At 38.2% G+C, this 26311-nt stretch overlaps 1 protein-coding gene across 4 annotated transcripts in view; it reads right to left on the reverse strand.

Moving 5' to 3' along the window:
- The window catches only part of prkd3 (protein kinase D3), a 423856-nt gene that overhangs the window by 391643 nt on the left and 5902 nt on the right, over window positions 1-26311 (reverse strand). The window lies entirely within an intron of this gene.

The following is a 26311-nucleotide window of genomic DNA, read 5'->3' on the forward strand; positions in this document are numbered from 1 at the left end:
CTCCAACCACAAGGGATGAACTCGGATTTCTCCAGTTTCCTCATTTCCCCTCCCCTCACCTGGTCTCAGTCAAATCCCTCGAACTCAGCACTGCCTTCCTAACCTGCAATCTTCTTCCTGACCTCTCCACGCCCACCCCCACTCTGGCCTATCACCCTCATCTTGACCTCCCTCCACCTATCGCATTTCCAACGCCCCTCCCCAAAGCCCCTCCTCCCTACCTTTTATCTTAGCCTGCTGGACACACTTTCCTCATTCCTGAAGAAGGGCTCATGCCCAAAACGTCGATTCTCCTGCTCCTTCGATGCTGCCTGACCTGCTGCGCCTTTCCAGCAACACATTTTCAGCAATGTTAGTAGTACCTGACTGCTCTAATGTAATGAAATACATCTTGTCGCCTCCCCTTGTTAGACTACTAAGTGGTTTTCCTCTACCATACTAGACCAGTCAGGCACTTTAGATTTCAGCCTAAAAGCAGAATGGAGGCAGCAAATCTGATCTACCTGTCACCTAGGTAAGTGGGATAAGGATGCATCACAATACAGGGAGAGCAGACGGGCACTGTCAGTTTTGTGGGTATAGAAATGCTGAAGTAGCAATGTAAAATATCATAGACAACAGAATATTAAATAGTTACAGCATGGGCACAGCTCACAAAGGTTTAATATTCTGCGACCTTTTAGGCTACTTGATTCCAAGCAGCTTAAGCATTTACCAGAAATAAAGCAGAAACTCATGCCAATAGTTTCACCCATCTATAAATGAACATACTTACAATTATGGTGTGTGCACAAACAAATGATATATAACATGTTTTTAGCTATAAAAGCTGAACTATTTATCCACTTGCAGGTCATGCTCGAATTGAGGAAAGCAGTGTACTAAGGTCATCTCTCTCCTGGGATCCAGTTAAGTAAATAATGCATGAAACATTAATGTTGCTATGGGAGTATTAGAATTAAAACATGAAAGACTCAAATTTTAAGATAAATTGGTTGCAAGTGGTCTTCAGTCTCGGCGTTATCTAGCTTTGCCTTGCACTCAACACATATACACCAAGGCAAGATTACGAAACAAGGACTTTATCAGTAAATATTGAAGTAGTCCAATAAATTGGTAAGTGGCTTTAACAGAGGTCAGATCCACTTCCAGCTTATCTCCCAAAAGAGGGCAATTATTAAAACATTTCAATATTTCACACAACAGCCAAGAATCAACCACCGCCCCAACCCTTTTGAAGTGAAAAGCAGTAGTGTTTAATCATTTGACCTTCTCAGCTCAGAATTTAAAAGCTGAGACTTCTTCAGAGTTACAAGGAAATTTGGATGATGAAATAAACCCACTTTAATACAATACAGGATTCTTTTAAGTATAAAATTGTGGCATCTGATGGCTTGACAGAAATATGAAACGCTTATGCAACGCTATTCTTTACTACATCAAAATCAAAAATATTTCCATTATATTTACAATATATTTTACACAATATATTGTCATTCTCTGTAACAATGGAGTTAAATAGCCCTCTACGAAGTATGAAAGTTTAAACTCAGACAAAATGATATTCTATAATCTGTATATGCTTTATTAAAAATTTACAAGAGTATTACTTTTTACTGACATGCAGGTTAGCATGTTCACGTATCTCAAATCAAATACTTATCCTGATAAAGTATAATGGAAACGATTTATATCTACTTTGCTTGGCAACACTATGCTGTGTCTGGCTGATGAGCTCCAAAACAGCAATAATTTTACAACATATGTAAATACTTTAGTGTACTGAAAAATTCAACACTCCATTTTCCAAGTACATTCTGAAAGCTTTTAATAACTCTTCTGTCAACTCACTTCAGGACAACTAAAAAGCAAGTCATGTAAATACCTCACACTGCAGTTAATATTCCTGATGATTTACCAACCTTTACAACATAACAGCAGAAGAACCAGTTTAAGCTTTGGTACAACGAAAAGCTCTCTTCACTAAAGTGAATAAATCTCTGCCATTTCTATTTATTTCAAATCAACCATCTTTAAAATAAGGCTTTTATCAAAGATATTTGCATCTTTATCTCTCAGAATCAAGTAATAAATCACAATTTTATTGAATCAAATAGGGATCTAGCAGAGATGCTACGTTCTTTGCTTTTATATAGATTCTACATAAAAGCAAAAAACCGTATTAGAAGTATTTTTACTATTCTCCCAACACCCCTCCCCAAATGCATGCAACAGCATTGAGGCAGGGTGGGGAAGTGAATTTGGAAAAATAGGAAACTCAATCCTCGCCTGTTAGGAAAATACCTACTTTAAGTTTTACACAGTTAAAAATCACAGACCGGGTTGTAGTTCAACAGGTTTATTTGGAAGCACGAGCTTTTGGAGCGCTGCTCCTTCATCAGGTGGTTGTGAAGTACAAGATTGTAGGACACAGAATTTAAAGCAAAAGTTTAAAGTATGATGTAACTGAAATTATACATTGAAAAAGATCTGGATTGTTTGTCAAGTCTCATCTGTTAGAATGGGCATATTAGTTTCAATTCTTTCATTAGTAAATTCCAGAACCAGTTCAGTACCAATGGGGATGGCTTCAACTGGGACCTTAGGTTCATGTCACACTACAGGTAACCCCACTGAACCCCACATACACACAAAAGCTCTCTCTCCCACACTCTCACAGACGTATACCCTTTACACTCACTCACACACACACCCTCGCGCATACACATACAAGTTTGTGGTGTGAATTTGTACTTGCAGAATTACATTTTATTTTGCTCAAAAACTGCATGAATCCATGTAAGATTCTGTAAATCCCTGTTTTAGATTAGAAACAGTCTGAACATTGCGACACAGACAGCGTCACACAAGGCACCTCACACCTTCAATGCACTCTCTAGGCCAACATGGCACCAATTGTTAAAGTTCACTTGAGAATGTAACTTTGAGAAAGTTCTGGAATTTACATATGAAAGAATGAAACAAACATGTCCATTCTAAAAGTTGAGAGACTTAAACAATCCAGGTCTTTTTCAATATATAATTTCAATTACTTCACGTTTGCTATAAATTCTGTGTCCTACGATCTTATATTCCACAACCACCCGATGAAGGAGTAGCACTCCAAAAGCTAGTGATTCCAAATAAACCTGTTGGACTATAATCTGGTGTTGTGTGATTTTTAACTTTGTACACCACAGTCCAACACTGGTACCACCAAATCGCAAGTTTTACACAGCAGGTTTGGGGTTGGTGGAGTACCCATTCTGGAGAGATAAATGTGTAATTATCACTTTTAAATGAGGCTGTGGCATCAGATATTGGTATCAGTTTGAATTCAAGAACAGCTGACTACCTTTGTCAATGCTTGGGAACTCAGTAGCTAAAAAAAAAAGAGTAGGGAGCAATCAGCTGAAGAAAGCAACTGCTTTTGATCACTGCTGTGGAGCAGTAGGAAGTATGCTATATCATAGCATCTCCTCACAAACAAACTTGGCATGTTCAGCAATGCCTCCAAATCTATTCCTATTGCTACTCTTCTCAGTTCCAAGGACTGTCACAAACTCCAGTAACTGCAGGCTTTCCAATCCCACAGCCAAATGTCAAGCCAAAATTGAAAATTTTAAAATTCTGTCAGTATCTACCACTAAGTTTGGTGGGATTGTGATAGACTTGATACTTCTAAGTTTTGGCTGGCACTTCCAACCCTTCCCAACAAATATCAGGACAGGTAACTGCTTTGAATTATTTTTGTAGAAGAAGTCATTCAGTTGACTGTATGATATGCTAATAAGACAACATACATCACAAAAAATGATGCAACGCCACATTAACTTAATTTTTCTTGCAACCTGGTAACATGAAGAAGCCACAGTAAGATGTTTCTCAAATAAAAGTTAAATGCTTTTCTGACCTCAGCATATTCTGTAAAATACTCTTTAACAGCACAATGATACCTACAATATTATGGTTATATCCATGACTTTAAACAAATCTTAAAGTTTGTTCATTAACTGTCATCAATTGCATGGAGGAATGATGCCAAGACTTCTACAAAACAGAATATTGCTATCAACAGAAAAGGATTTAAATAAATAGATCCAGCATTATGCAAATATGTAAATTTTAATTCATTTGTAGTAAGTGTGAATCACTGAGTCAGCAAATAACAATCAGTTTCAACATAAATTGAAGGCTGTTAAACATTTGTATTAAAATTTTAATAAAGCTGGCAAGTCAAAATGGACTATGGTTCCATGATAGCAACCCTCCAATGAAATCAAGAGATTGTGGATTAAAACCCATTCACAGCACATCATTCATGATAACTTCCCTTTCCTTAGTACTGAAAAAACTATGGAGATGGGTGTTTAACAGTGTGTGGAATATGTGAAGAGAACACAGGAGGCAAACACGATAAGTCCACCCTTGACATGCAGATTCAGTACATTTTAATTGTAAATGACAAAAAACTATGTACACTCTCTTCAATCCTGTGTCTGCAACCCACTCTTTATACATTCTGCCTTCAGCACCTCCTTCCCAAATTATTATTTCCTGCATGTCTTCAGTTCTCTGATCTTGTGTTTTTATGATTCATTCTGGAGTGGTTTTCAATCACCATGCACTTGCCTGACCTTTCCCCCACTTGTCCAAACTTAGCCCCGCCCTTGTTCTCTCTATTCTGGCTCTACACTGATACCCTGCTCCTGCTCACCCATATTGTAAGCTACATCCATTTGCCAGAGCCAATTAATTCTACGTGAATTTCAGTGCTGCTACTGACCAATTTAGAACTTATCTACCAGTAACAGCAGCAAAGGCAGCTCTTAAAATTCAGAGATTAAATTGACTGTAATAGAAATACATTTTATAATGTTGTAAACATGCATAGTACATTTAAAAATTCCTTCTCAACTCCAGAAAATCTCCAGCTCTCAGTTAAGGTGTGCTCACCCCAAATAAATGTTTGCCCACAGTCCTGAACAGGATTTATCCTAGGCAAATATAACCAACATAGCCAAACATATTTCTTAAATTTTGGGGGTCCTTGCCATTCACAAAATTGCTGCAGCATTTGTCTACAAAATAGTGACTGCAGTTTGAAAGGAATGTTGTGGCTGATACAAAGATAACATACTGTATGAGATGTGTTACATAAAACCAGGTTCAGATTAGTAATCTATAAATTAAATTTCTTTACACCTGCCATTTCACTCACAGATGTTGCAATACAAACACACATCCATTCAAATTCAAACAAAAATGCCCCATGGAGCAAAGACCCTTTAAGGCTTAAATATTTTTATTGCTTTTATTTCTGTCCCTCAGCTATACGATATCCTAAACTGAGAAGGCATGCTTCCAGACCTCCAGCAATGGGATTAGGAAGCATGCAATAAAAAAGATCTTGCATTTACTCAGCACCTTTCACAATCACAAGTTGCCCCAAAATGTTTTCCAGACAAAAAAAAATACAACTCACGATAAGTGGTCCATGGATTTTTCTTTGCACGGAGACAGTATTCAATTTACATTTTTCCTTGTTTCTCTATTCTCCCCCTCAAGGTTTTGAACTCTGGGTATGGGGAAATACAGCTCACCATCAAATGTACTTCATTGCTGTGATTTGTAATATTTTCATCCATGCACTGTATTACCTGTCCCACAACAGTTTTTGGACACTATGAAAATTTAGGAATAATAATAAAAGGCAATTTCACTGACAATTTGAAACAGAAGACTGATGAACAAAAAAATGGGGTACAGAGGGGGCTTGCCAGGAGCATACCAGGGATAGGGGACTTCAGTTATGTAGAGATTATGGTGAATAATATTGCTTTCCTGAGGGCAGACCTAGCTTAAATTTTGAAAACTATAAAGGCTTTAGATACTTTGTTCCTACTTGCTCTATTTACTCTGACAATGAAGTCATAGACCTAAAGTAATAATTAGCAATAGAACTGGTGGGGTAATGAGAAATTTCTTTACAGAGGTTTAAGATCACAAACGCACTGCCTAAATGCATAGTGAAATTAGATTTCATAACTGTTAAAAGGTTACTGAATGTGTACATGAAGAGGTTTGATTTGCAAGGTTACAAAGCAAAACACAGAAACATAAATAGGGTAATAATACTAAACTGGACAAGTTTTTCAAATAGCCAGGACTGGCACAATAACATTAAAGACAGCTAATATTTTTGTAGGCATTACATGATTCTCAAGAACAGTTATGATTATTACAAGCCAGTGTCCCGTAAGGATCTATCCTGAACCACTCAAAAATCTCTCAGACACAAGTGTCAGGTTCCATATGTAAACTAATGACAACCGGCTCTAACTCAGCACCACCTTTCTTGCCTCTGCCATGGTCTTTACTGCCCATCTGATTCTAATGTTAGAAGAGCGGAAAGTTCCTCCATCTAAAAACACCACGAATACCAGAATCATCGTCTTCCGTCCCAACCACAAACTTTATTCTCCAACCACTGACTCCATCCAATTCATTGTCAACTGTCCGTGACATAACCAAATTATTTCCAACTTTGGTGTTATTCTTGACTCCATGATAAGCTTTCAGCTAAATGTATACCCATTACTAAAGACCACCTATTTTCTATTATGTTGGTGCTTCCTTTGCAACAAGGAATTATATACCAGGTAGACAAACAGTAAATCCTAACAGGAATACTTTACTTACAATGCTCACAGCTTCACAGATAGTTCTAGACTGGACCCAAACTCTATCCCCGGGTCACCTGACCAGCTCTCTGAAAGGTGCAGTATCTCCAATTACATACATAACACCCCTCCACCTTTATTTCAGAACTCCCATTAATAAACATATACACAATTATAGCCATTATACGAGCATTGTAGCTAACATGTATACATCAGCACAAATATATACAATATGGGAAAAAAAATTACCCTGCCATAGTCTACAATCACATGATCAATCTCTCAGTAGATGGCAATTCTCAAAGACCATATCCTCATCTCAGGAAAGCTTTATAGTGTAATCTCCCTGGCTTCAAGAAGCTCTTGTTATTCCAGAGGTATGTCCTTCTTTGATTGGCTGTTGTTGCCCCAGGATGCTATTGTCTCTTCCCTAGATATAGCCAACCCCAGTTTGAAGTCATATGACCTAATAAAGACAACTAGTCCCATCTGGACCCGCTCAATGTTCTGAGGTACTTCTCCTTCCCCCAGCTCCATTGTAAGGTTCAGCAACCTGCCAGTCCACGTGTCTCCTCAACATCAGTTTATCCCTCGACTGTATCACACGTGACAACAATCCTGTTTGAGCCACCACGACTGCTGGAGATCCACTTTTGCTCAGACATATAATTCTGGGCTAACCACCATTTCTTTTCTTTGGAATATCCTTGATCTGGAGATTCCCATCCTTTGCGCATATGTCTTCCTTAATTTCGCTCAATCACCTCTCTGGTCTCTTCACGCTGCTGTAAGTCAAACATGGTTCTTAGCTCATGGTTGAACATGAAGGACACTGGCAAGTATTGGGTAGTTACATGTGGCATGTTCCTGTACATGCGGAGGAAGCTGTTGATTTGCAGTCCGAGAAACCTCTCCCCTTGTGAAGCCTTTAAGGCCTCTTCAAGATTTGAACAAATTTCTCTGCCTGGGTGTTTGTCACAAGGTGATGCAATGCAGATCTCACTAACTCAGTGATTTTCCAGGTACTCCTCAAACTCTAAACCATTGTCACTCACAAACCTGGGAAATATTTCAACTAGTCGGTCTACCTTTGCTTCCACTGATACTGAATTCATGATTGCCATCACGGGCCACTTGCAGTGGGCATCCATAACCACATGTGGCATCTGTCCCTCTGTCAGTCCCACGAAATCGACGTGAATTCTCTGACATGGTGTTTGAGGCCATTACCATGAGTGAAGGGGTAATAAAACGATGCCTTTATTACTAATGCACCAAGATTTGCATGATCCTGCTTTCTCCTCAATCTGGAAGTCCACATTTGGCCACCAAAAGAAGCTCCTTGATTCCCATCATGCCAGGGTGCCTCTGGTTCACTTCTTCCTGCACCTTTCCTCTTAACAGGGGAGGCATAACAACTCTCTTCCCATATTAAGCACATGTTCAACACAGACAACTCCCACCATCTGGGCAGTTAAAGCGTAAATCTGGGCGATTTCCATGACTGGACCTCCCTTTCAAGAGGAAGTCCACTATTGGCTCAACCAGGTCATTCCATATAGCATTCCACACCTGATTCACTGACACTGGCACCTTATCATCCTGTGAAAAGCACATTAATTTTCACGTTCCAGTCAAAAATGCCTTTACTCCCTGGTAGTGGCAGCCTTGACATGGCATCTGCATAGCCATTCTTCTCTGTCTGTCAGTATTTGATCCCATATGAGTAGGCTGATAACAGCCAGTGCAGGCACGCTGCCACCTTTGACAACATCCTCGTATGTGGGAAAAAAAATGGATGATCTGTGTTTGGTCAGTAGCACAAAGTGCCTGCTGTAAAGGAAATGTGTGAACTTCTTAATGCCAATAATACCCAATCCTTCTTTTTCAACTGCAGTACAATTCTCCTCCATCTTCATTATTGGCCTTGATGCAAACGTGATAGGCCTTTCCTCTCCATTCAGTAAGACGTGCAACAGTACAATGCCAACCCCATAAGATGAGGTGTCAAATGCCAACTGTGGTAGCAACTTCAGGTTGAAATGCGTTAATAATTCTGACCTTTTGCTTCACCTCCTGGTAAGACACCTCACATTCCTGGGTCCATTTCTATGGCTGCCCTTTTCCCAGCAACCAATGCAGGGTTTCAGCATGGTTGTTAAATCAGAAACGAACTTGTTCCAAGAATAATCTTAGTTGAGACATAGTCTCTGATCTAAGCCTTCATGATATCCTCTGTTTCCTAGGGCACCTTTTTTATAGTCTTCCACTCTACTTTGTGTAAAACCCCGAAACAATTAATCAGTTTCACTCCATATCAATAATATGTTTAACTGAGACTCTGCTGACTCTGGGCCATCCAATTCTAGCTGACGCCCTGTCTAACGGCCTGCTGTTGGCACTTACCTTATGCCTTGTCCTCAATACAAGGTTTCTTTCCGACTGCCCTTCTCTTGTTAGGGTTGTGCCTGGCAATTTCAGGCACTACGACCCACATCATTACAGCTGTGGCACTAGATTTCCGTCCAACATGTTGACTCATGGTCAATTTTGACACATCAGCAGCATTCCTCAGTTGGCATCACACTCTGCCAAGTTTCTCCCAATTTTGAAAGCTGCTTTGAAATCCAAGTCTCTTCTTGTTTGTAGCTTCCATTGATGGCTTTGTATCAGAGACTATAAACCAAACCATCCCAAAAGGCATCTTAGAGAAACTCTCTGAATTCACAATGTTCTGCTAACCTCTTCCTGGCAGCCATGAATTAGACGATGGACTCTCTTTCATGCTGTAGCCATTTGTAAAAGTGGAAAAGTTCTGCAATCAGTGGCTTGGATGTCAAATAATTTCCTAACATTTCACAAAGCTCTTGGAATGTTTTCTCTGGTTTGTCAGACTCCTTAGAATTGCAAAGGTCTTGTTCCCAATGGCACTTAAATAAATTGGTATCATGATGTCCTCAGCCACTTTGACGGCCTTTAAGAACAAATTAAGGCATTCCATGTGTAAAATCCAATTTTCTGACTCCTCAAAAAGTGGCTCCATCCCCTAATTTGGGCCACCATTTTGTTTTCAAAAAGAAGGAACAATTCGCTGACAACACAGCCATATCACTCATTCAGAACTACTTGATTGCTTGGTGGGCAAATGGGACAATGTTTCTAGAAGTACAGAACATTTTATTTCACCGTGGACAACATTAAAGTACATATTTGAGCCAGTCATAAGACATTGCAAAACTTTAGATGTCACAAATAGAAAACATCATGTCCTCAGAAATAAGGCTTTGTCTTTTTAAAGACAAGATCAACAAATTACACAGTAAGGTTGAGTTGTTCTTAATGGTAAACTAATCATGTGTATGTTTTTCATGGGGCAGGGAAAAGCATCAATTTCGTAACATTTTGAGCAATTATCAAATTAGTACTAAATTCATATGTTGCAAAATTAGTCTGAAAATATCAGAGTTATTTCTCTGTTTTCTATCTGTTAGGTAAGAATATTGAGCAACTGCAATTAAGTTTTACAGTTTGGTTTACCCCACTATTATTGTCCTTCCTTTTATCCAAGCTCCCGAATAGAAACATAAACAACTTGTTGGCACAGAAGTCACATGGAGAAACCCAAAGTTCAAACTTGGAAAGTCAGTAAGTTTTCAGGCAAGACATTAGATGGAGTATTTTGTGTTAGCAGCATCTTTCTAGCTGACATACACACACCATAGGAACAGTGCTGCAAAATATTTCCACAAAGATTTGCCTTCATATGCCTGAGGTTGTCCATGCAGGATGAAGTTCAGCTGTTAAACAGAACAAGTAGTATAGGTACAACAGTATTTTTCGTAATTATGTTGTAAAGTCCTTATCCCTGGATCAAGTTCAGAGTTGAAGTAATTACTGGGTCATAAACAGGTCACAACCTCTCATGTTTCTGTGAGCCCATGCATTACAAGTAAAACTGCAAGGTAAGCAGCGTGAGGAGATGAAGCTTGTAAAATCTATCTTAAGAACATTGCTTCAATAGGGATTTGTTGAGGATGACCAACACAAAATAAAATGGCTAGACTTTCTAACACTCGATAACAGAAACATTTTTGTGAAACCATGAGTCTTTCTTTAGCTCTCTGTGTTAATCAGTTTATGCTTCTAAAAGAATGTTTAACTAAAGGATGCAAAAGTAAACTTACTAGCACAAACCTTACTTTTAAGGAGACACTATCAGGAAAATTGTGGCTGCACCAACTTCTGCAAGTAGAAGGGTGTCAATTCAAAAGGTATGAATTTGACAGATCTAAAGAACTAATCGAAGTAACTGCATCTATTTAAAATCTCTAACTCTGGTCAACGTTGTAGCTAATTCTCAGCGTGGATTTAACACTGTCTTAACAGATTTGCTATCTATTTTGTCTATTAATAATTTTCTACTCAACTTTGAAGCAACTCTGATTATTTATGAATATATATTGTGCCTGCATACCTAACTTTAACACAGATTTGTTATCGATGAAGTGTTTAGTTCATGAAAATAGATTAGCAGACACAATAAATGGGAACCCAAAGTCATTTATAAATCAAAAAGACTAGTTAAGAAGGAACTAGTCGATTCAAAAAAGGGGGAAGGGAGATAGTTCAGGACAAAAGTCATTTGACCTTCAGTAAAATATAGTGACACACTTGAAATTCAGCATATATTCAATATAAAGAAAATGGTGTTTGACCAACTTTATTGTGGGCTGGAGCCCAAAGCGGGTGTACAGCGAGCACAGGTTGGCCAGGGGAACCAGTCCTGAAGCCTCGTGTGCATGGATTGTGAGAAAAGGACTATAATTTGAGTACTTTAAAGATAAATTAAAATGTATCATTCTGGACCTTTTAAAACTCTGTATTCCCACACTACTTCCTTTACTATTGCAATTCCGTAACAACACTCAAAGTATCTGTACCTCGGTACTCTACCTGAGATGGCGCCAAGAGGTGACATTAGAAAATTTCAGTGCACTAATTTAAGTATACTTGATAATAAAGGTTATTCTATTCTACTCTTGATTGAGTTCTTTGATGAATTAACTAACAGGACTCATTGGGGTAGTGTGATTATACATTCATAGAATGATACAACACAGAAGAAGCCTTTCATCCCATCGAACCTGTGCCAACCTACCCACATTAATCCAAATTTTCTGTACTTACTACCTCTATTTCAAACAGCATTGAGTAAATTACTATGCAGTAGAATTCTGAGCAAGATTTAGGTTTATAGGATTAAAGTCTGGAACAACATTAAATTGGCTAAGGGATGGAATACAGAAAGTTATGATAAATGGTGGTTGGAAAACCGAAGGAAGATGTTCATGGGCTTGGATATACAGAACATAATTTTGAAGTTTCCAGAATCACAAAACTCAAAAATGTATTAAGGTGAGCCAATAAACTTCATGAGATAGATAGATAGACTGGTGAAATAGACATGCCTTGTGAAATTTATCACGTAAAATATGAAATGATTCAATTGGTAGGAATAAAGTAAGATGACTAAATACAAACTATATATAAATAAGATCGATATAATCTTAATTTTAAAACCAAGTAAGGAGCAGAGAAAGCTGGATGTTCTGTACAAATCTTTAAGGGTTGCCAAACAAACCCTTGCTACTAAGATAAAAGTGATCCTTAATAGATACAGACATAGAATATGAGCGAGCACAAGAGAGCACACTCGAGGCAGAGCATGCGATAGTGCAAGAGCATTAGTTCCTCAGTATTTTGTTTCAGATATATTGATCAACATACCCAAACCCGGCTTTTTCTACACCATTTCTCCTCTTTGAACATTAACTCACTTTTTGCATCTACTGAACACACCCAATATGTTTTTAATTTTGTTTCACTGTGTTTAGAGAACAGTTTGTGTGGTTAGAACATATCTACATAAAATGTGCAAAACGATTTTGATCAATTATCCTAAACAACTGTCAACCATGATCACAATTTTTCAACCAACTTGGACTTGATCCAAATCAGATCTAAGCTTGGTAAGCTATTTCATTGAAAAAAAACCTTATTCCAAAATTAAACATCAGAATTGGAATCAACAGAGGCTTTTTTTTTTTTAAGTGCAGGATTGGCATCTTTCATCTGATTGAAAATCAGTAAGGAGACCACATAGGGGTGATGCTTTGTTGTGACCTTACAACAGACAACAGACTAAAAGGTCAGTAGCAACATGGATTTAAAAATTAGCTGAATAAGAGGAAACAAGAGAGTAAAGACCAGGGGATATTTCTCAGGGTGGAGGAAATTTTGTAATGGAGTTCCCCAGAATCAGTAATGGGACTCATTGCTTTTCCTGACATTTATTACTTATGATACATCGGTGAGCAGGGACAAGATTAAAGTTTGCAAGTGACATTAAATTTTGAAGAATTGTAAACTGTGAGGAGCACATTATAGAACTTGAAAAGAACAGACAAGTTGATGGAGTAGGCAGACAGGTTGCAAAATAAGTTTCAATACAGAGAAGTGTGAAGTGATGCATTTTGGTAGGAAAAACTTTGAAAGACAATATTAAATAGGGGGTACAATTCTGAACAGGCTACTGGAATAGAGGAACCTGGGTGTGTATGTGCAAAGATCATCGAAGGTGGCAGAGCAGGCGGAGAGAGTAGTAAGTAAAAGCATATAACATCCTTGGTTCTATTATTAGGAAAATAGGACAAGGAGGTGATGTTAGACTGTTATGAGACACTTGTTAAAACTTCATCTGGAGTAGTGTGTACAGTTCTTGGTGCCACATTACAGAAAGGATGTATAGCATTGAGTACAAAACAGATTTACAACTATGATGCCAGGAATGAGAAATGTGCAATTGAAGAAGTTGGAATTGCTCTCCTTATAAAGAAGATGGCCAAGAGGAATTCCAATACATTTGATAGGTTTTCAAAATCATAAGTAGGCTTGATAGAATATATAGGGAGAAACTGCTCCTGACTGTAAAAGTAACAAGAATGACAGTCTACAGATTTAAAGTGATTTACAAAAGAAGCAAAAGTTATATGAGAAAAAAATACCTTTTATTCACTCAGCAAGTAGTCAGGAATATGGAATGTACTATACTGCCTGAAAGTGTGGCGGAGGTAGGTTTGACTGAGTCATTCAAGAGTGCACGTGATGGTCATTTGGACAGAAAATTAATGTGTAAAAGAATGAGGAAAAAGCAGGAGATTGGCACCAAATATTTTACTCATTTGCAGTGCCAGTGCAGGCACAATAGGTTGAATGGCCTCTTTCTGTACTCCCAGACTGTGACTCTCTGACCTAATGTGTAGCAAATGGCAATTTATATTTTTAAAATTAACATATCAAAAGGCATAAAATTAACAGCATCACACTACAATTACAACATGCTCGGATTACAAACTAACAATCTTCACACAATTGCTCAAGCCACTTGGGGTCCAACTGGGCACTTCTTTTCCGGCCAAGAACTACAGGCGAATTTTTATTGTTGTGAACTGGATTTTTTGGTAAAGATCCCATCCTTGTCACATTGCCTGAATTTAAATTAGGTAACTGGAGAATGAAAATATTTGTGTCCAAGGTTTCTTATTTTAAGTTACATTTAACGTTCCTCCTCAATTTCAGGTTTATTAAAAGCCAAAATATGGGCTGAGGTACAGGGTAATATTAGAATTTGGAAGGCAATCTATGTTGTACATATATTTTGCTTAGATTAAGGATTCTGCAGTCAAAATATTAGTAGTTCTGATATAACACAATTGTACCGTTCTCATGCAGTCTCGCATTATAAGAAAATTGCACATTAGTCACGCCATCTAAACTAATGGGGCCAGAATCATGTTCTAGCCAATACAGATAAGGAATGTTCATGTTCTACAAATAGCGTTTGAAATTCTTCAATTTTGTTATAACGTGCGTTACAGCAGAACTGACTGCATATTAATATTAAAAAATCAAAATATTAAAGTCATAATTATTTAGTAAACTAATTTTTTTTTTAACATTGCTCATGCAACAGCACAGATGTTTTGTTCTTGCTTTGCCCCAGCTGTAATCAGAATGAATTAGAATCTATTATTAAATAATAGATAACAGAGCACTTGGGTAACTTCAAGGGTATCAGGCAGAGTCAACATGGTTTTGTGAAAAGGAAATTATGTCTGATCAGTCTACTGGAGGTCTTTGAAGAGGTAACTGCTGTAGATAAAGTGAAACCGTTAACTCTATTATACATAGATTTCCACAACACATTTGATAAGATGCCACATCAAAGGTTAGTGTAGAAAATATGCTCACAGCGTAGCGTCTTGACATAGATAAAATATTGGCTTGCTAGCAGAAAGTAGAGAATAGGCACAAATAGATCTTTTTCAGATTGGCAAGATATAAAAGAGTGGTTGCCACAGAAATTGTTGCTGGAACGTCAACAGTTTACAATTTATGTAAGTGACTTAGATGATGTAAAAGTACGGTTGACAAATTTGCTGACAACACAAAGACAGGTCTTATGAAGAGAATACAACGAAGTTACAAAAAGTGTTAAAGGTTTAAATAAGTGGGCAAAGATGTGGCAAATGTAATTGTCCATTTTGACACAAAAAAATGTTTAAAATTATCCAAATGGTGAGATTGCAGTTTTGAGATGCAGAGGGATCTGAGTGTCCTCGTTCATGAATTGCAAAAGGTCAATATGAAGACAGAATAACTGGAAAAGCTAATAGAATGTTAAAAATTATCACAAAAAAAAATTCAATACAAAAGTCTGGAGGTTTCAGTTTTATATGGTGAGACCACATCTAGAGTATCGTGACCAATTCTATATACCCAATTTAAAGGAAGGATGTAAATGTGTTGAAAGCGGTTCAGAGAAGGTTTATGAGACAAATACCCCTAGAATGGGCAGAATGTCTTAAAAAGAAAGGTTGGGCAGGCTAGGCTTGTACCATTTGGACGTTTTCAAAAGCAAGAGGTGACTTCATTGAATATAAAATCTGAAGGGTCTTGACATATGCGGAGTGTATAGATTAGAGTGGTGCTGGAAAGACACAGCTGGTCAGGCAGCATCCGAGGAGCAGGAAGAAAAACCCGACGTTTCGGCAAAAGCCCTTTCCTGCTCCTCGGATGCTGCCTGACCTGCGGTGCTTTTTCAGCACCACTCTAATCTGGACTTTGATTTCCAGCATCTGCAGTATCCACTTCTGCCATATGTGGAGATTATGTTTGTGGTTACAGGAGAATTGGAACTAGGTATCACTATTTAAAAATCAGATGTTGTTCATTTAAAGAGAGATCAGGTAATAAAAATTTCTGGAGTGGCACAAGTCTTTGGAATCGATGTTTCAAGCTAAAACCCTTCATCAGGATTTAGCCCGAAACGTCGATTCTCCTGCTCCTCGGATTCTGCCCAACCAACTGTGCTTTTCCAGCACCACACTTTCCACTCTGATCTCCAACATCTACAGTCCTCACTTTCTACAAGTCTTTGGAAGGCTATACCCAAAAACGGAGTGGAAGCAGGGTCCTAGATTATGTTTAAGACAGAAGAGGATAGCTTCTAGTTAAGTAAGGAGCTTAAAGATTACTAGGGTTAGGCAAGAATGCACATTTAAGGTTAGAATCAGGTCAGCCATAATCTTACTGAATGGCAGGCAAGCTCAATGGCCTACTCCTGCTCCTCATTACGTTCATATGAATCTTCACCTTTACACATACTCTACAGAGAATCAAATTTCTGGCTTATATTTGTTTTAAAAGTTTGAGAGAATGGTGATAACATCCAACTATCTGTGTCTCATACCAATTTGTAAAAGTCGATTTTTTTTTAATTGTTTAATAAGTATTAAAGCAAGAGCACACAATAAGTTATTGGTTTGATTTCAACCTGAAGCACAGAGATAGACAGCAACTTTGGACTTCTCTAATGTTTGTAAAGATATTTATCCCCAAGATTACTTTGCCAAAGTTTGCTTGTTGTGTTTTTCTTTTAGAGTCATCTTCATACAGCATGGAAACAGACCCCTCGATCCAACCAATCCATGCCAACCATAGTCCCAAACGAAACTAGTCCCACCTGTCTGCACTTGGCCCATATCCCAGCAAACGTTTCTTATTCATGAACTTATCTAAATGCCTTTTAACTGTACCCACATCCACCACTTCCTCTGGAAGTTCATTCCACAAATGAACTACACTCTGCAAAACAAAATTATCCTCATGTCTTTTTTAAATCTTTCTCCTCTAACCTTAAAAATATGCCCGCCAGTCTTGAAATCCCCTACCCCAGGGATAAAACACCTGCTGTTCATGCTATCTATAGCCCTTATGATTTTATAAACCTCTATAAAGGTCACCTCTCAACCTCCTACACTCCAGAGAAGAGTTCCAGCCTATCCAGCATCTCCTTATAATTCAGACCTTCCATTCCTGGGGACATCCTGGTAAACCTCTTCTGAACTCTCTCCAGCTTAATAATATCTTGTCATGTAGTCCTAGCCATGTTTACTTCAAGATAATTTTAACACTTCACCTATATTAATGGAAATTACTCAGCTCGTGAGTTAAATAATTTACCATAGTTATAAAACAAAATATGGTTGAGATTATCTATCTGCCAAAGAAATGAAAAGCACAGTTAAATTATTATACTCTCTTAACAATAAAACATAATTGTTTATCTTGGTTATGCTACACTTTATAGATGCTTTGTACATCAATTAGGTCATAAGGAGTGTAGAGTCACCAACAGAAACTGACTTGTGTGTCACGCTCAAGAATCCAAATAATAATCCACAAAAGTCAAAGGTGTAACTGCACAGTTTATATGCCATGAACAAAACAATACAGTACTGTGCAGCCCAGGTAGCCTACTGAAGAACATGATTTGAGCAGAGAAAATGGGAAGCATTGTAATTAGAAAGAGCCACGGATAATGTAACAAAAGGGATGACTTTATCACTAGGGTTTAGTTACCTTTAATATGGATAAATTGGAGTTCATTTCAAGTTTCCATATAATACTCAGCACACCTACTCCATGGATAAATGCATCCCGTCAATAAACAATTATCCTCCACAAGCCCTTAGAGCATTGTTCCCCATATGGGCAGGCACAACCACGAGACAACAGTACTTTAACACTGACTGACACCACCCTCCTCCCAACTCCAACAGGCATGTGGTTGAGGTTGCAGAGTGTCTCAGGCTGGCCCCGATCTGACAGTATCACTCAGGCTGGTCATGATGGCAGAGATGCTCCAAAGTTTGGTTTAGCAAGCAATAGATAAGTGGGTGAGGGCAAGGGCAAGTGAGTTTTCAACTAACAGGAAAGGAGGAATTGAGTAAATCTGAGGATTGAAGAGCACCAGATCACAAAAAGGGATGGCCATGGGGAGAACTAGAAGTTTTGGGGAGGGGTGTGAGGTTAAACCAACTAGACATCTTTGGTGGACATCCTCCATTTGTCTTGTTGCCACTTTCTTCTGACAGATCTATAAATTCATTATTTCTTTTCCCCAGTGTTGATTACCCTGCACCATGACCTGTTAGCTTTAGATCGTTCAACTGAGAATACCTGTATGATTTAGTTGAAGCTATTGTTTCAAGTTCTCAATAAAAAGTTCCTAGATATAGTGCAAGCTCTTAACAATCATAACTCTCTATTTCCAAAACACTCCAGATGGAGTCTGGCCAAGGCTATGTGTAACAGCAATATTAAATCCACCCCCCACATATGTATCTCAACCTGCTTGAGATAACAGTCAAAATTCCATTAACCTTGTTCTTTGTTTTTATATTTGCACAAAGTTGTAAATTATGACTTTGTAGCAATCTGAAGTGTTCATTACTCAACTCAGTATGGTATTTTACTTGAAAAATATGCCACATTTCTTACAGTAGCTCTTTTGCAGCAGTTCCTATATACATGGGAGACAACTTTAATAAAATATTGAACCAGGTTCAAGTACCACCTGCTCCAGAAGTGTGTAAATTACATATCTGAACAGATTGATTAGAAAATAGCTTTAAAGCATACATAAAAATAAGAGACACAATGCACGCTTGAGACTTTCCATAGCCAATGGGCACCGCAGGAGGTGAAGTGCATTATCCACTTCCAAAGTGTCATTTCAATTTAAATTCTGTCAAATCTTGAACATTAGTTTTGTTACTCTGCCCTATTAAACAAAATTAGATGGGAATAAAGTTACATATAAAAAGACACTAAGGACTCTTCTGACACAATGCCTCCTACCTCTGGGCCAGAAGGTCCAAGGTTAAATTTACACCAAGATGTGAAGGCCTTCAAGGTATGTCATAACACATCCAAATAGACTGATAAAGATTAGAAAGAGACACTTACTGAAACTGCAGTGATGCTATGTTAGGAGGAGTAAACTTATAAATGATGTACATTATAAATAGAGTCATAGAGATGTACAGCATAGAAACAGACCTTTCAGTCCAACTCATCCATGCTGACCAGAAATCCTAACTTAGTCCCATTTGCCAGCATTTGGCCCATATCCCTCCAAATCATCCTTATTCGTACACTCATCCAGTTGCCTTTTAAATGTTGTAATTGTACCAGCCTCTACCACTCCCTCTGGCAGCTCATTCCATAAAAGCACCATCCTCTATGTGAAAAAGCGATCCCTTATAATCTTTCCCCTCACTTTAAATCTATGCCTTCTAGTTTTGGACTCCACTACCCTGGGGAAAAAGAGTTGACTATTCAAATTGTCCATGCCCCTCATGATTTTAATAACCAAATGGAAGACTGAATACCCAAATAGCTTTTTGGAATAGATCAGACAGGCAAAACTACTTTATGTTCATATTCAAGTCTTACTTATACTTAGTTTGCATTGAAATATTAAGAGAACTGGATTTTTAAGCGAGTTCTCTATATGCACAATATATTTTATATGGAGTGTTCTGTCCCTCTCCAACTGCAATTTTCACTTTCCATACTATTTTTTTTACACAGGTGGTCAAGCAAACAGTTAAAGAGATTTAGAGAGTCATAGAGATGTACAGCGCAAAAACAGACCCTTCAGTCCACCTCGTCTATGCCGACCAGATATCCCAACCCAGTCTAGTACCACCTGCCAGCACCCAGCCCATATCCCTCCAAATCCTTTCTATTCATATACTCATCCAGGTACTCAAAATTATGAGAGGTGTTGACATGAGCACTAGGGAAAAAGCTTATCCACTGATTGGTAATTTTAAAAAAAACCTATTCCCAACACAGAGAAGATTATTACGTTTATATCGAGATTCCTAGAACAAGGCCGTTTCACCTCAGTAGTTTCCAATCTTTTTGGTATCAAGGCACACTTCAATGAGACAAACAATTCCACCGTATACCCACTTTTTCCAGGTGAACAGATTGTGAGTTATTGCAAGTCTATGCACATATGACTCCAGATGCTTATACATGTGCAGTCGATAGGGGTGCCTTGTATTAGCAGGTACTGCCTTCAATAATAGATACCTAGGCTCCAAAGAAGATCAGAAGCACAGACACACACGGCCTCAACATTCAGGTAATGCAGCACTGCTTTCCAAACCTTTTGCAGTATTTCTCTCACCTGGTCAATTGCACACTGGTTATTTAAACTTAAGCAGTGGTGAAAAACAGAAACAAAAACAGCTTCTAAAGAGGAAGATTTTTTAAAATATGGGAAAAAGTTGGAGGCTTGGGACAAGTTGGACAGCCTTACAGAGAGCTACAAGCAGCACTATTGGTTCAGCAGCGTACCTAGAAACTGAAATTCTAAAATGGGTAACAAGCATTATTCAAGGTCAGCTGAGCCAACTAGCAACTGCTGCAAATGACAAACCTCTCAAACAGATGAGTCACTTAAATAGGAAGGCTGACAGTAAAGTATCTCCAGACTGTAACATACTGAAAAGGTGTAATGCTAGGAAAACCATGTCAAACATTTAAAAATGTAAATAATGAAAACTTACGCACTTACTTTGCATAATTGCACCCATAATTATCAAGCAAGATTTCACTAATAATTAGATATTGTTAAGATTTAGTCCTGATATCAGGAATGCATCCACTTTTCAGTATAACAGTGCATTAATGTAACTATTTCATACTTAGTATATATTTTTCAAAGAAACATTAAATTAAAAACTTGCAAGAGAAATGAACCATGTCATTAGAATAAGAATGATGCAGCACTCACATCGAAGTGGTTTACGACTGGAGTGCATGACAGGATTCTGAAAAGATGTGCATACTTTTGAATTCCGACAACATTTTTTTATTCAATGTTCATTCAAGGGATTTGGGCATGTTTAGCTATTTACTGTTCATCTCTACCTGCCCGAGAAGAATGTTGCATTAAGTGACTTCTCAAACTGCTTCAGTCCATAGGGTGTAGAGACATCCACAATATTGTTAGAAAGGGAGTGATATTAATTTACCAGGCAACAGTGAAGGCATTGATTCATTTATTTCCATTCCTTTTCTTTAGATTTTGTACAAATTTTGATACAATTGAGTGGCTTGCTAAGCCAATTCAGAGGATAGTGAGGAGTCAAACACAATTCTTTTGGTTTGGAGTCACATGTAGGCCAGACCAGGTACGCTTGTCAGATTTCTATCCCTAAAAATAGACACTGGTAAACCAATTGGAATTTTCTGACAAATAACAATGATCACATGATCAAACTAATATTTAATTATGGACTTTGCTGAATTTAAATTCCACCATCTGCCGTGGTTGGATTCAAACCCATGCACATAGAACATTGGCTTGGAGCACCACGTTACTAGCCCAGTAATATGTTGCCCACAACACCATGCTGGCATGAATGGAAGATTGGCCAGCTAACAGAAAATAGATATATTTATAAATGGTCACATTTTCTAGTTATCAAGGTGTAATTGAGCGCGCCACAGAGATCAGGGCAAGGGCCTCAACTCTGTACAATTTATACAAAGTGACTTATATAAAAGAATGATTGTTAATCGAAAAGGGCACAAGGAGGCTAAAAAAAGAAATACATATGTAAAATAAGTTGGCAAAGATCTAGCAAAAGCATTATTATATGGGAAAATGTGAAATTGCCCATTTCAACAAGGAAAAAAACAAAATCTTATTATCTAAATGGTGAGACACTCCAGAGCTCTAAGACACAGGTATGATCTGTGAGTTCGCAAAAGGTTAGTATGCAGGTATAGCAAGTAATTATGAAAACCAGTAGAATGTTATTATTTATTCCAAGTGGAAATGAATACAAAAGTAGGCGATCATGCTTCAGCTCTAGATGATATTGGTGAGACCACATTTGAAAGTGTTCAGTACTGGTCTCCTTATTTGAGGATATAAATGCATATCAGCAGTTCAAAATGGCTTACTAGATAAATGTCTGGAATGGGTAGGTTATCTCATAAAGAAAAGGTTGGACAGGCTAGGTTTTTATCCAGTGGAGTTGACCAAGACTAAAGACGACTTGATTGAAATATACAGAAGATATCGGGGTCTTGACAGTATGGATGTAGAAAGGATGTTTCCTCTTGTAGGAGAATCTAGAACTAAGGGTCGTTGTTTGAAAATAAAGAAGTCACCCATTTAAAAAGAAATAATGCTTTCCCCCTCAAAGAGGATTGAGATCTTTGGAAAAATCTTCTTCAAAAGGCAGTGGAGGCAGTCTCTGAATATTTTTAAGGGCAGGGTCGATAGATTATTGATAAGTAAAGTTAAAAAGAATCACAACACCAGCTTATAGTCCAACAGGATTATCTGGAAGCACTAGCTTTTTAAGCGCTGCTCCTTCATCAGATGGCTGTGGAGTATCCACAACCACCTGATGAAGGAGCAGTGCTCAAAAAGCTAGTGCTTCCAAATAAACCTGTTGGACTATAACCTGGTGTTGTGTGATTTTTAACTTTATACATCCCAGTCCAACACCAGCACCTCCAAATCATAACTAGTGTTGATAAGCAAGGGGATGAAATCATGGCAGGCAGGAATGTGGAGTAATCAGCATGATCTTCTTGAATGGATTGCACTCTCTCAAGGTACTGAAAGGCCTATCCCTGTTACTAATTCAGATGGAATTACTTTTCATGTGTAAATTTTAGAATACAAGAAACTTAGAGGACACATGAAAATCCAAAAATGCAGAAATACTCTATTCCTGCATATACCTGTATGTAGGTCTACATATACCTGTATGTAGGCGCAGGAAATGTGTAGCAGACTGAAGCAAGCATGTCTCCCCTTATTTAGAATGAAAAGTGGCAGAATAGTTAATTGTGTGGGAAAGACAATCATCTTATATTTGGTGACGCAACCAAACATTGTGGGCGGCACGGTGGCACAGTGGTTAGCACTGCTGCCTCACAGTGCCTGAGACCCGGGTTCAATTCCCGCCTCAGGTGACTGACTGTGTGGAGTTTGCACGTTCTCCCCGTGTCTGTGTGGGTTTCCTCCGGGTGCTCCGGTTTCCTCCCACAGTCCAAAGATGTGCAGGTCAGGTGAATTGGCCATGCTAAATTGCCTGTAGCGTTAGGTAAGGGGTAAATGTAGGGATATCGGTGGGTTGCGCTTCGGCGGGTCGGTGTGGACTTGTTGAGCCAAAGGGCCTATTTCCACACTGTAATGTAATCTAATCTAAAAAAACCCTTGATAATATCTGAAGTGATTCCACAGCCAATGTTTTGTGTCGGTTATGAGCTAAAGACTATCTTTTTTTGCAATCTCTGAAATTACAGATATTTTAATTTCAAGGAAGCTGTATATGAAAGAGAGTAATGTCTGAAAAGCAATATTAGGAAACTTTTGCACTACCAGTCAGGCTGAAACATAATTCAGCCCACCCAAATATGTGGGTGAAATATGATATTTGATTCTCTAAAATGCAATGATTGTAAAACAAGCAACCTTTCCTTGCTTTAGGTGCAACAGATACAAAATTGGAATGTTCCGCTCAAAGTAAGTGGCCATTTCATTATTATTGGCTATATGCAGAGGCAGTTCATGAGGCAATAAGTTGAAAGGCATAAAGCATACAAAGAATTGGAGTTCACATCTTGATGAACAGAAAAACAGGGAGGTAAGGTTAAATTTATACAGAATCTTAATTACACCACTCTGGGAATGGTTTGTGAAAGTCTGGTCAAAAAAAGCATATGGAGCACTGGAGCAAGTACAAACAAAAATTATAAGAATGTTTTCAAAATTGAGAGGCTCCAGCTATCAGGATAAATGAAGTGAGCTGGAGCGCTTTTCTGGAAATTAGTAAATATAGATATTTTTAAATCAACTAATCAAATATTATGACACACTTGGGAACAGGTGGGACTGGAACCTGGGCATCCTGGCTCAGAGGGAAGATTATTACTACTGTGCTGTAAGAGCAAGTACTACATGTCTTATAATGGAACTTAAATAGAGCAAAATGTAGAAACACAGTTTCCACTTGTGGGATAGACCAAAACAAAGGAAATAAGTACAAGATCAGTTGGTATGGTGGCTCAGTGGTTAGCACTGCTGCCTCACAGCACCAGCGATCTGAGTTCAATTCCAGCCTTGGCCACATCTGTGTGGCATTTGCACATAGTTTGCACGAGGGTTTCTGCTGGGTGTTCTAGTTTCCTCCCACCGGTCCAAAGATGGTCAGTTCAGGTGGACTGGCCATGTTAAGTTGCCCCTCAGTGTCCAGGGCTGTCAGGCTAAGTGGATTAGCCATGACAGGTACAGGGATAGGGTTGAGGACTAGGACTGGGTGCAGTGCTCTTCGGAGGGTCAGTGCAGACTAAATTGACTCTTTCCGCACTGTAGAAATTCTATGATTCAAACTAATGGATTTAGAAAGTATTTTTCCATTTCAATGTTACTACATGAAGTCAGAGGTAAATCCAAGATGGCAGCGTAGTAGCAGCATAGCATGTGGGCTTCTGTCTGGAGCTAGACTGCTTTTATTTTATTTTCTTCTTTCACTGCTCTTTTTCTCATACTTGAATCTATTTAACTTCTGTGGAGAATGGGTTAGTGCAGTAGGGAAGAGATCGAGCCAGTGTGATGGCGAGAGGACACCAGCATCTGCGGTGGTTTCGAGAACAGGCAGCCCAAGGCGACTGCTTAAAGAACACATAGCCTGAGATCTCCCAGCATCTGTGGCAACATCAAGTGCAAGGGTGATTGAGTAAGCACGGGGAGATTGTGGGGATTGCAAGGCCAGAATGGCTAAGTACTTAAGAAAGACTATAATGTTGAACTTTTAACTTTATTTCTTTTTTTTTTACTCTGTACTTAAGATTTTGTACCTAGGTATCTTTGTACCTAAGATGGCACTGGGAATGGCAACTTTGTACACTTTTCACTGTACTCTTGTATCCCTCAACTTCAGTACATGTGACCATAAAATCTAATTCTGAGCGATTGGAAGACAGAATTATTGATTGTTATTTGAATCATTTGTGTAAAGTAGAAATCAACAGATCGGGGTCTTGTAGGTTTTACAAATCATCCATTTAGATCAACAGTGAGTAAAACTGCATGGGAAGTTAAACTGAACTGCAACCAATCCCACTACTTAAAAGTATAGTATAGTACTGTATTGTATTGTACTTAATGTATTGATGCATCTATGACAGACTGAGAAAAGAAAGAGAAATATAAAACATAGAAGAGTACAGCACAGAACAGGCCCTTTGGCCCACGATGTTGATCCGAGGTTTAATCCTAATGTAAAATATAATAACGTAACCTACGCACCCCTCAACTCACTGCTATCCACGTGCATGTCCAGCAGTCGTTTAAATGTCCCTAATGACTCTGCTTCCAAATATAAACGAACACGATAGGAAACGACATAGACCAGTTGATCTAAATATCCATTTTTCCTATAGTGCTAATTTTTTTTTGTGTAAAATCATGCAGGCACTACACAAAAGGTCTTTGACTTAAATAAAAATTAGCACGGTGCACCACAATTTACTAAAAAGAGTCAACAAACCGAGCTTTCAATCAACAAATTGAAATTAAATCTGTTTGTCCCACTTGAACAGGCCACTGATGATAAAATTAAATGAACTGAATAGAATTCACTGAGCTCACATAGTTCCTAAAATTAAAATGCAAGGGGCTTTATATTGTTTTAGTTGCTCACTCAATTTAATTGCTGATGTTTTCAAACACAACAGAAACCGACTTTGCCGAAATATTTTTAAATGCTGTTATAAAAAAGAATACATTGACAAATCTGTATAAGATATAATCTCACTATATATTTTACTGATACTTCCAAAGGAATTGAACATTGAACAGACTGAAGTGAATGCTTTTGTATTACTGCAGTTGATATTCTGAACTTAATATTCTAGTAAGACAATTTTCAATTTCTCAAGGATGCAGTGCCACTGTATGATCAAAGAAATACTACAATGGATGCTCTGTATTCACAGATACAGTAACAAGTTAAATCAATTACATAATAAGCAGCATTTTATGCATACTTGTTGAAGCAGTTGACCCAGCAAAACAGTTAGCGTGTAAGAGATTGTTGTGTAGTTGCCAGTCTGCACCGAATCAGAGCTTGAGAGGTAAAAGACCACCACACTGTTTATATATTTGTGTTCATGCCCAA

The sequence above is a fragment of the Chiloscyllium plagiosum genome, chromosome 9, assembly GCF_004010195.1.
Source record: "Chiloscyllium plagiosum isolate BGI_BamShark_2017 chromosome 9, ASM401019v2, whole genome shotgun sequence".
Taxonomy (NCBI): Eukaryota; Metazoa; Chordata; class Chondrichthyes; order Orectolobiformes; family Hemiscylliidae; genus Chiloscyllium; species Chiloscyllium plagiosum.